The 12602-nt window shown below is 35.0% G+C and overlaps 1 protein-coding gene across 3 annotated transcripts in view; it reads right to left on the reverse strand.

Annotated features, from left to right (window-relative positions):
* Positions 1-9558, reverse strand: part of LOC123526463 (uncharacterized) — a 56049-nt gene extending 46491 nt beyond the window's left edge. For 2 of the 3 annotated variants that reach the window (XM_045305622.2, XM_045305621.2), the window contains exon 1: positions 9454-9558. The gene's annotated coding sequence lies outside the window, so the exon portion shown is untranslated. Of the gene's footprint in view, positions 1-9449 lie in introns of all 3 variants that reach the window. The other variant, XM_045305624.2, reaches the window with a different exon arrangement.
* Positions 9559-12602: the final 3044 nt, after the last annotated feature.

The following is a 12602-nucleotide window of genomic DNA, read 5'->3' on the forward strand; positions in this document are numbered from 1 at the left end:
CATGTTTGATGCAAGAAAAATAATTTCAGTCAAACACACAAACTGCAAAATCAGCTAAAAAATGAGACCCTAAATTATACTGGTGGTGTAGGATCTAAGTTTCCATGAAAAATTTTGTCATGTTGTTATTTATTTCATTATGAAAATGCTACCTGCATGTCAAGCATAGATCTGTCATGTGATTTTAGCAAAAAAAAATTGCAAAGAAAACAAGGAAAATAGCTCTACAGAGCAAAAAATCTGAGGACTATTTGTATCCGCCATTATGCGACTACCATTTTTTTTTTGCACCATTTTTCTATTTAGTGTCTGTATGCCTTTAGAGATTTTTCTACAGTGGAAATTTTAGCGCCGCCCTTCTGCCTGAAATTGCCACCCTTTTGCCTTTCTTCAGCGCCTCTTTGCCCTTTTAGCACCACCCCTTTGACCATTTAATTACATTTAATTAAGTATTTCTAAACAAACTGCCCATCAATCATCTGTCCAATTATCATCCCAAATACGGTAATTGTCAATCGATACGCAGTTATGACAGGCGCCAATTTTCCCGAGGCATGTATGCAAACGATTACAGAGGACAACCAACCGGATTGTGACAAACAACAATATTAGATACGTCTGCAATAAAAGCAAACTGCAAAACAGAATAAAAAGGAAGAAAAAAATATTTTAGAACAAAGTCTGCAGCTTATTACAATTCAAATACCGATTAATGGCCAGTAATTATCGGCAATTAGCGTGACACCTCTTGTCAGTTTTGATGTTCACAGTTTGATCTTAGTTGATGATAATAGTCAATCTTTAATTAGTATCAGGATATCTATGATTTTTTTTATATTTATTTCATCAAAATATTATTAAATTTATATGATATTAATTTTGTTTAAAAGAAAATACGCCCCTCAGATTTTAGTATAAACAGTAAGCACGAAGAGTAGTTTTCCTTTACCGAAATTGCAAAAATCGTAAACAAACTGAAAGTTATTTTAAAGTTGGAAAATTGTCTACACCTGTGTATAATAAGCACCCACAATTCAGGGGTGGGCCCAGATGTAAAAAAAATGTGTATTATACACCAGTATCAATGGTACGTTCAGTAATATACTGAATTTATAATAACATTTATTAAAATATTCAGAAAATTTTGCACCAGAATTTGTAGGTTAAATTATTCAATACAATCTTTATGGTATTTCTAATCAAAAAAGTTATACATGTTATAGTTTTTACATAGTATGTTCTTCTTTGAAGGCAATGAAAATTCCCCATTTTGGCTAAAACGACGCGAAAATTCCCTCTCCTGAGGGCTGCAGACCCCTTCCCCCAAAGTAGAGTGAGGGCCCTGGGTATAGAAAAAGTAATGATAAATTATAAAACTCCTCTGCTTTTACCTGTTGTTGAGAAACGGTTTATTTTAATTCGATTAAAATATTTCATTCAAGCACACCCTACTTTAGCCCGGCCTGTTGTGCATTTCCCATTAGTAGCCAGTAACCATCTCTTTATATCTTTCGTTTTCATTGGTGCTTATATCGGTTCTCCGGTAGTTTTGATTGGGTATTCCTTTCCTTTAAATTAAGAACCGCGAATTTTAGCGTCACTATAGTTCTTTGTTGTTGAACGTGTCACAATGACTTTTTGAAAAATTTTCAGTAGTAGCTGAACTATAATTTTAAAAAAAAGAGGATATTAAGTTGGATTAATATGGACTATTAACTTCAAGAAGTGTGGTTTAATCAAATTTAGAAGTTTCATATGTCCTTTTGGATCTATTGAAAAAGTGACCTTAGGGTCCGGAATTTGCAGAAATCAGTGACTGTATAGAACAATAACTTTGGTGTATTGAACTTTTTTCGTTATATTTATAAGTGGAGCTACTTTACTTTTACGTAAAGTGTAGTAATCTAGGTCTAAAAATTTGGTGCTTTAATTAGAAATTAAAAACATAATGAATTTTTGGTCTGAATAAAGCCTAGTATTTGTGTACAGGTAAATATATATTGCTATTTTTGGCAAAAAAAATATGATCAATTAGATTAATTTATTACACTATTCTAAATAAATTGATTACCAAATGGCTAGGAAAACCCTAGCGGATAAGCTAGGCGTTGTAGGACGTTTTGGCCAGTGGACGTTTTGGCCTAGGATCTTTCGGCCTAGGGTGTTTTGGCCAGGCATTTTTGAGGGATAGGACGTTTTGGCCAAAAATAAATTGTGGTTACATATCATGCAAAATATGGTTTGGAGATTATTTTAAATAATGTTATAGTATATGTGGTATTTTATTTTTTTATTTTTATAATCTTTTTATATGTATAAATATATATCTTTTTCTAAATACTACACTCCCTCATAATAATGAAGATTATGTGACACATACATTGTATATTATGTGTGTGTGTGTGTGTGTGTATGTGAAAATATTTGTCATTTACAACAAACCAAGAGTTAATAAAATAAATTTTATTCCGAATTGTTTTTCTTAAAAAATGATCAATTATACTATACTGGTTGGGAACCATTTTCCAGACACATTTTCATATTTGGGCTCCATTATTCCCTCAAAAGATATTTGACAGAAATGATGTCCACACTACACAAACTTCAGCTCCTTCCGCAGCCGATGTTGTAATCAGCATCGCGTTGTGACGTAAAATATGGGTTCCATCATGCATGGGGCCTCAAATGGGGTCACTAAAAGAAGTTATTTTCTCCGTGAGGTAACCAGTAACCAGATAAATATTTTGACGGTGTTTTGCTGTTAATTTGATATTTAAATAAGTAATTAAACTATTTTCACACATTTCTTTATCATTCATCTCTTCAAAAATGCACATGAAACACAACCCGAAGCTCAATAGCAGCTATGAAAGCAAACTGAGGTTGACTATAAAAAACTTGAATTTCTTCTGACACGAATTCTTGATGATTCCAATAGATATAGAATAAAATTAGCGCAAAAATCGACAGCCCTGCATTTTATGTAACTATGTAACAGTATTTGATAACCTTCCCATGATGCTTTGTATGTCATACGTAATACATTGATATTGCGCATGCGATGTTGAGTCAGTTTAGTGTATGCAGCGCCTTGAGTAAATCTATTTTCATATAATGAATTTGTTTTTAATCATATAATCAGAGATTAACTCTTTAAACATGGTGTCAGATGTAAATGGACAAAAAACATGTTTTATGAGACAATCAAGTTAATCATCCATTCAGAGGACTACTATTACTTATCTCAGCAGTAAATTTAAGTAATTAACCATGAGCGCTAATGAGGAAGCACCGGGGGCTGAAAGACGCACCGTCTCATAGCTCTATGGCTGTGCCTTCGCTGATCCCCTTTTTCCACAGAAACTGGATATGGACGGTAATGTAGCTACTAACGGGAAAAAGTTCAAACGCTCTTGACTAACTTTGAGAAAGCACCGGACTTATACAAAAATCGAAGGACTTAAGAACAGCTACATTTCTTACTGCATAGGACCAACCGTTTGGATGTCTTTGAGGGGTTTTTGATTTTGCAGACAAACTCAAAAAAGGATGATATCGATTTTGTTTTGAATAAGTTTGAAACCTTCTGTGTCGGAAAAACAAATGTGACATATGAGCGATATGTTTTTCACACATCTCTTAAAGTGAGTCAGAAACTTTTGACAGCTATTTGACGAAAGTGGGGAATTGTCTAAAACATGAAATTTACGGAGCGTTAGAAAATGAATTGATCAAGGAACAGATTATATTGGGTATACAGACAATGGATTGCGTAAACGCCTCTTACAAGAAATAAACTAACTTGGAAAAATGTATAGACATGTGCCGAGCTTGGGAAGTGTCGTCTACGAAAATACAGTCTTTGAACAAAGGTGCATCTTTTCAGGAAGAAAATTCAGGTCGAAAACCTAAACGAAACCTACTGCAGATCGTAAGAAATCTTCACGAGGAAATCGAAGTGTAAATATTGTGGAAATTTGTGCTGCAGGAAATTGTCCCGCTTATGGATCAGATGTCAAAAATGTGGAAATTTAATCACTACCCCTTCGGGTGTCGTTCAATAAAAAAATTTCAAAGGTCGCATGTAAACAGTTTGACATACAGTCGGAGTCTGAAAGTGATGATGAATTTTTGACAGTCAATTCCACGGAAAAGTTCAAGCTAAAATATTTGCAAAAAATGCTGCTCGTTAATCAACAGAAAACTGTCAAGTTTCAATTAGACAGTGGCGCAACAGCAAATATTATTTCTAGATCGTATGTACCGGGATAACTATTAGAACACACGCAGACAACTTTTATGTACAATAAATCAAAATGAAATCCTGCGGAACGTGCGTATTACTGCTGAAAAACCCAAAACTAGGAAACGCTACAAGGGGGAAGTTTGTCGTAATTGAGAATGACAGCACACCGTTGTTAGGTTCACAAGCAATTCAAAAATAAATTTTTAATTAAGATACAATATCACAACATTTGTCCCGAAGACTTTGAGAAAAACTCACCTCAATTAACCATGGATGAAATTGAAACAAAATTTGCGTCAGTATTTAAAGGGTGAAGGTCAGTTTGAAAACCACTTACATTTGGAAATAGTTTATACAGTCAAACCTGTGAAAATGCCTGTACGCAGAGTACCGGTAGCTATGAAAGAAAAATTGAAACGAGAGCTAAATCAACTTGAAACAAGAGCACCGCCTTGCGGGTGCTGACGCTCATCTGATTTTTTTTGTGTAATAGAAATATTGTCCTACCCATGATTTCTAAGTCAAAAAAGGGGCCCATCATTCTTGAAAAAAGCGGGATAGATTTATTTTTCTTGATGTACAGTGTCCATTTAAAGAGGGTGAAAAACTGTTGCAGTTTTAAAGCAATAGCTTTGATAGTTTATGAGAAAAGTTGACTTAAACATAATACTCAACCAAGAAAATGATTTTCTAAGTCCAAAAGGGGCAATAATTATTGCAAAAACAAGATGGAGTTATGTTGCTTGCTGTACAGGGTCAGTTTATGATGGTGAACAAGTGTTCAAGTTTCAAAGCAATAGCTTGATAGTTAAGAGAAAAAGTTGACCTAAACATAAAACTTAACCAAGAAATCTGATATTTTCTAAGTCCAAAAGGGGCCATAAATCTTGCAAAAAGCAAGATGGAGTTATGTTTCTTGCTATACAGGGTCAATTTATGATGGTGAACAAGTGTTGCAATTTTTAAAAAAGCAATAGCTTTGATAGTTTGGATAAAAGCTGACCTAAACATAAAACTTAACCAAGAAAACGATTTTCTAAGCCAAAAGGGGCAATAAATCTTGCAAAAAGCAAGATGGAGTTATGTTTCTTGATGTACAGGGTCACTTTTGATGGTGAACAAGTTTTCCCCAAGTTTCAAAGCAATAGCTTTGTAGGTTAGGAGAAAAGTTGACCTAAACATAAAACTTAACCAAGAAATCGATTTTTCTAAGTACAAAAGGGGCCAAAAATCTTGCAAAAAGCAAGATGGAGTTATTTTTCTTGCTATACGGGTCACTTATGATGGTGAACAAGTATTCCCAAGTTTCAAAGCAATAGCTTTGGATAGTTTAGGAGAAAAGCTGACCTAAACATAAAACTTAACCAGGCAACGCCGACGCAGACGCCGACGCCGACACCGACGCCGACGCCGACGCCGACAACCGCTCAAGTGATGACAATAACTCATCATTTTTTTTCAAAAAATCAGATGAGCTAAAAAGGGGAATAATTGCGAAAGTCAATACACCAACAGACTGGGTTTCGAGTTTAGTAGTTGTCAAGAAAGCCAATGGAAATTCGCATCTGCATAGATCCTAAACCATTGAATAAAGCCTTAAAGAGAAGTCACTATTTGTTACCTGGGGTTGGAAGTCTGCTACCAGAGCTAAGTAACGCAAAATTTTTCAGCAATTTGTGATGTCAAAAATGCATTTTGGCACGTGGCTCGATGAAATCTAGTTATCTCACAACATTTGAAACGCCATTTGCACGATACCCGTTGGTTGAAAATGCCATTTGAATAATCTCCAGCGCCAGAATACTTTCAGCAATTTCTTGAACAAAACTTAAAGGTCTTTGGGGTTATTAAGGCGATCGCTGATGACTTATAATTTATGGCAAGGTGAAACCTACGAAGAGGCTTTGCGCGATCATGACAACAACATGCAGAAACTACTTGAAGGTGTCAAGAACGAGGCTTTAAAGCTAAACAGGGACAAATTTCAACTTCATAAAACTGAAATGCAATTTGGGTAGGAAAATTTACTCAGGGACAAAGGAGTACAGCAGATCCGTCGAAAATTGAAGCTATTACGAAAATGCCAAACCCAACCGACAAAAAAGCTGTCCAAGGGTTTATTAGGTCTTGTCAACTACCTAGCAAAATTTCTCGATAAGCTAGCGAGATTGTGAACCGTTAAGAAAACTTACGCGTAAAGATTTTGTGTTCAGTTGGAACACACGAACATGACGAAGCGTTTGACACAATCAAACAGTCATGTGCAACGCGCCAGTATTACGCTACTATGATTCTAAACTTGAAACAGTAATACAGTGCGACTCTTCTGAAAGGACTCGGTTCAAAAATTACTGCGGGAGGGAAACCATTGCATATCAAGTCGTGCACTCACACAAACAGAGCAAAACTATGCGCAGATCGAAAAAGAACTGCTAGCGTGGTGTTTGCATTTGAGAAATTTCACCATTTCACATATGGTCGAGAGTTTTTGTAGAAAGTACCACAAACCACTTGAAATTATAATAAGAAACCGTTTTTTTCGGCACCAAAGCGCCTCCAACGGATGCTACTGAAATGCAGACTTATGACTATGAAATTTGCTATAAAAAAGGGCAAACACATGTATATTTCTGATTACGCTTTCAAGAGCCTACATAGCTAAGGATGTGCTACGCACCTGGAAACGTACGTTAACAGACTAGAAAAAGATAGAAGCTACAGGGTTGTCAGATTATTTGGCATTTTTCGTCTGAAAGACAAACTAGAATCAAGCAAGCTACGCTCGAAGACCAGACATTGGTAAAGCTGATTGAGTGTATTAAGAATGGATGGAATAAAGCGCCAAGAGAAGAAAAAGCCATATTATTCTGTCCGGATGAACAAATCGTAAATAACGAATTATATTTCGCGGTGATAGATGCGTCATACCAAAAAGTATGCGTAGAGAAATTCTAGATCAACTTCATTCGCAATGGAATTGAAGGTTGTTTAAAAAAACGCTCGTAGCTGTGTGTTTTGGGCCCCAAATATAACATCTCAAATTAAAAAACTTCATAAGCAAATGTGACACGTGTCAATCATTAGAAAGAAAACAGAGTAAAGAACCGTTAATCAGTCACAGTATTCCTGACAGACCTTGGCAAAAGTCGGAACTGACTGTTTACGTTTGATGGCAATGACTATTTGGTAACTGTAGATTATTTCAGAAATTTTCCCTTTGAAATAGATCGACTGAAATGAAACAACGTCGAAGAAATAGTCGCCAAGCTGAAACAGCATTTTGCAAGGCATGGAATTCCTGAACGTGTGATCTCAGATAACGCAAGTTTTTTACAAATCAGAAAAGTTTAAATCATTTTCAAGGAAATGGATTTTACGCATGTGACTTCATCTGCAAGGTATCCACAATCAAACGGAAAAGCGAAAATGCAGTTAAGACTGCGAAACGTATTATGAAAAAGCAAAACATTTGCATACAGACCCGATCAGCACTTTAAATTTAGGAAATACCCCTTTAAAACAGGCTACAATTAAGTCACTCGGGCACTGATGAAAAGAAAAACACGAACATTACTACCGCAGAGATCAAATCAGTTTCACCTAGCATACCGTCAAATGTTAGGCTAAACTTCAAAAAAGCAAAGACAGACAAGCCTACTATTATAACAGGACTGCGAAGCCATTAGACTGTTTGCGAGCTGTGAAAACGGTGAATACAGCCGAAGAAAGAATAAAACTTGGGAAAAGGGAACGTTGTCGAAAAACCACAAACGCGGTCTTACAACGTTCTGAGAGAAAATGGCACGGTAGTGAACCGAAATAGAAAACATCTCCGACGGACGTGAACTTTTCAATGAACAAAGGAGGAGACTGTAGAATAGATCCAAAATAAACGACCAAGAGTTGTTCCCCCAACAGTTTTCTCGAACTGAAACGGAATTGAAACCGCAAACAATCGGTCATCAGTGGAATTCAGAAACACCTGCAACACCGGTAACGCAGACAAGATCTGGTCGTATTGTACGAATCCATTGAAGTATAAGGACATCATTTAACTGATAAACGATAAATTTCTAATATTAACACTATGCAAGTGTGATTGTTACTGACTTTGTAAATATTAATTTAGAAATCGTTTAGCAAAGAAACAAGTAATGACTTTAACTTTAATCATAAATACTTATTTAATTAAGCTATTCAGTTCAGTATTATCTTCTTTTCCGTAAAAGAGAAAAGATGTAACAGTATTTGAAAACCCTTTCCCCTGATGCTGTATGTTCGTACGTAATACATTGATTTTGCGCATGCGATGTTGATTCAGTTTAGTGTATGCGAGGGGCTTGAGTAAATCTATTTTCATATATACGATATTTGTTGTTAATCATATAATGCAGAGATTAACTCTTTAAACAAACTATTACTGTGAAATTAGAAGTAGCACATGTTATCAGCAGACAATCATTACGTAGTTTAATTATTTCTTCCCAACTTGATACCTCGGCAAGTGTGAACTACTGCGCATGCACAATGCATCTTCATCCCCCCGCTAAGACAGAAAGTTTTTTGAAAAACACAGGTGAGTTATAAATCTAAAACCTAACATTATACAGCCTTGAACAGTGGTTTGTTGTAGACAAGAAGAAAAACATCTAAATGATTAGATGAAACAATTACATAAATAACAAAGAAATAAAGCGGATATTACAGTGCCCCAAAAACTGGTCCTGTCCGGAAACTGGTTCCTAACCAGTACATGTAACATAATTATGATAACATATTAATATCCAGATCATATTTTGCATATTATGGAAATAAATTTTTTTTGGCCAAAACATCCTACCTCAAAAATTTTCTTGGCCAAAACACCCTAGGCCAAAACGTCCACTTAAAAATTTGACACAGGCTAGATTTTATATACCACTTTCTGAAGACTCGACTTTGACAAATTCGTGAGGAAAGCTGAAATAGCCCTTTGCTAAAAAAACTACAAGATAACATTTATGCATGACTGAAACCCATAGTATTCTTTCTTAATTCTTATGAGGTTAATTCAATATATTCATAACCATATATCCTTTATCTATCCGAATATTTATGAATCCGGGAAAACCTACACTTGTCACAGAAATTAAGGACATCGAAGTATTTGGAAGCAATAACTCATATATCAACATGAAAACATGTTAAAACTAACCACTGTTACCTATAATTTATCTCTTTATGTAGTGTTTTCATCTAGTTTATCATACTTTATGTTATTGATGTTTAGTTGTTGTTGTTGTTGTTTTTCTTTTTTTTTCGTGTTGTTGTTCTGTCTATTCCCGTTATGTACCGTATTGTACACGGTGCAATGTTGGTCTGTGAGGTTTTGACAAATTTACCTCTTTATGTAGTGTTTTCATCTAGTTTATCATACTTTATGTTGTTGATATTTTGTTGTTGTTTTTGTTTTTGTTTCGTGTTGTTGTTCTATCTATTCCCGTTATGTACCGTACTGTACACGGTGCAATGTTGGTCGGTGACGTTTTGACAAATTTTAATAACAACAAAGGCTGTTTTAGCGACAGCGTAGTCAATACAGGAACTCCCTACAAAGGGCGACCCTCTGGACAACTCATGCGTTATTCTCCATGAAAGGAATCCATTCTAATAGACTAGCCACTAGATTGATAATAAAGAATTTGTCATAAAATTTCAACTTTTGTAATTTTTCTCTTGTTTTTTTATGTGACAGTGACGAATGCAAGTCTATTATAGAGATTTTCGAAGAGAGCTGGTTGTAATATTATTACGATATTGGACATAGGATATAGGCTAGCTACATTCACAATTTTAAAACTAAAAACTAAAAAAAATATATCATTTTCTTGGAGCTAGTCTACCCTTTTAATAATTTTACATGAAATTCTACCAAAACATTCTAGTGGTATGTAGCTAATGAAAAATGTGTAAACTGTTTTCTTATTTGATCATTCTACTATCTATTTCTACTGCCAAAGTCCGCACTCCGAGTAATTTCGTGCAGTGAGCTTTCTTGTGCGAGAGATTTAAAAGAAGAAATGTCAGGGGGGTAAAAGTTTATACTATAGTCTGTCCCACCTAATTTTTGACCTCCGATAATTTATTTATACTGTAAAGTAAAATTGTCAAAAATGGCATCGTCCCAATACCAGAAGGTTAATATCTCTAGCCCGCTTTTAAATTTTTGAAAAAATGTAAATGAAGTTAAAAATCAAGATTTTATGTTTTTCCCCCCTAACTTGCATTGTAAATGACGTGACTCCATTCCAAGACGGTGGCGTCCATACAAAAAGTCATTTGGGGTTTGCTCACATTTGGCGATGTCTGATCAAAAAGCTATAAAAATATGTATTTTATAGTTCTTTGGTCTGATATATTTATTGTTGAATAACAGACATGGAAAATTAAAACAAACTTTGTCCAAAACTTGTAGGATTTACTTGTACGGAAGGTGCTGACTTAACATTTTACTTCAAATTAAGCAGTTATTTCCGTTTCAGGTTTTCAGCTTTTTTTTCTGGAAACGTGTTTGTACTTACAGTAATACTCGTTAGCATTGACGTAAAATAAATACATGTCTCAAGTCAATGCGTAAACGTTGTTTCAGCCATAGATATCACAATAGAGGGTGACAAACAGAGATGTGCGCAACCCATTTAACTCATTTTCATTATGGGGTTTCCCGTTGTTTACAATCGTATCAAAGGTTCGGATGATTAACAGTCTGTTAAAGGTTTTTTAAGCATGAATACATGTTTGTGTACTGACTGGTTTCTTTCGTTTACCTACGTCTCACTATTTTTAGTGACCGTTCGATCTAGGGAAAACATTATTTCCCCAATGCAATTTAAAGATTTAAAATGTATATATTTTAATATGAGGCAACTGCCTAATAAGGGACTACGTTAAACAAATTAATAATTGCCTTTATTCTTTATAATAGAATAATATCTATTTTATCAATTCCATCCTCGCGTCTTTATTTCTCATGCTCATGTATAATTAGCTTATTAAATACATCTACCCATTTCATTACAAAAATATACTCTGGCAAAAATGACTGTATCAATTGCCACAAGTTGTAACTAATGCAAAATATACACAGAATATCACTGCGGTCATGTCGTGATATAGTCACATGCCAAATGGATTTTCATTGTATATATCATACGGAATCTCGTGAAACTTCAGAACTTATGTTGACCAAATGCTTTTAACAGCGATACATTTGTTGGTTTTCGTGTTGTTGCTTTTACGCTTGGGTTTACATCACACCGACACAGTTTAGTCATATTGGGGACTTTTTCCCTTTTTGATGGCGGAATAAGACCCTAGGGCATTATTTCATCACGGACGAGAACCTAAGCGGGCCTCTGAAAACCGGCTGGATGGCTTCCTAACATGAAAGAATTTTACACACTTAGGGAGTTTCGAGCCACCGGCATTTAGGGGCAAGTGATTCGAAGTAAGCAGCCTCAACCACATGGCCGAGAAGCCCACTTAACGGCGGGCCAAATTTAAATACAACCCCAAAACTGTTAAAATTCTAATTAAAGGCATATAAATCTCACTGTCGCTTATTTATACTAAACATGCCGTTTAAAATATTTGATGAAATTTTTAATAATCTTTGAAACTCAAGTTTTAATTGATCTATATATGTGATAAATGTTTATATTTTTCAAAGTTAAATTTTTGTAAATAAAAACTATTAATACAAAACATTTGGTATTAATTTTTGTCCAGTTGTATTACGTGAATCGGTGTAAACATGAACTGAATGTGACCAATATCCTTTATTATCTTCGACTGTCCTTTATAATTCTGGGTATTCAACTAACAATCATTTACACTTTACAGTAAGAAGTCGAAATTTCAAATTTATAATAAAACGCACCTTCCGTAACCGGTAACGCGAAGGTTTTTTGTTTTTGTCGCTGATAGTAAAATCCCTTTACACGTAATAATTTAGATTAGCATGTCGATTGTTATAAAGGTAAACAAATTATTTTTTTTTTTTAGATTTAGGTCTGGGCCCAAACTTAAAAGCAAAATGAACAATTCCCGCTTTGACTTAAATTTTATCCACGTAGTCGACTGACACAGTCGACAGCTGACTTTTCCCTCTTTAAATTCGGACTCAGTTAGCTTCATTATTTTCTAAATTAATTGTGGTTTTTGGGGAGCTAAGTCTGGTTCCTGTCGTACAGTGAAAGGGAAGGAACTCCAGACTAGATGCAACGATTCAACAGAAGGATTTACGGTACGCTGAAGTGGTGAAAAATTGCTTATTGTTCAAAACCTTTTTCCCTAGTGACTAAAAGTTGGATTCTGT

The sequence above is a fragment of the Mercenaria mercenaria genome, chromosome 14, assembly GCF_021730395.1.
Source record: "Mercenaria mercenaria strain notata chromosome 14, MADL_Memer_1, whole genome shotgun sequence".
NCBI classification, from domain to species: domain Eukaryota; kingdom Metazoa; phylum Mollusca; class Bivalvia; order Venerida; family Veneridae; genus Mercenaria; species Mercenaria mercenaria.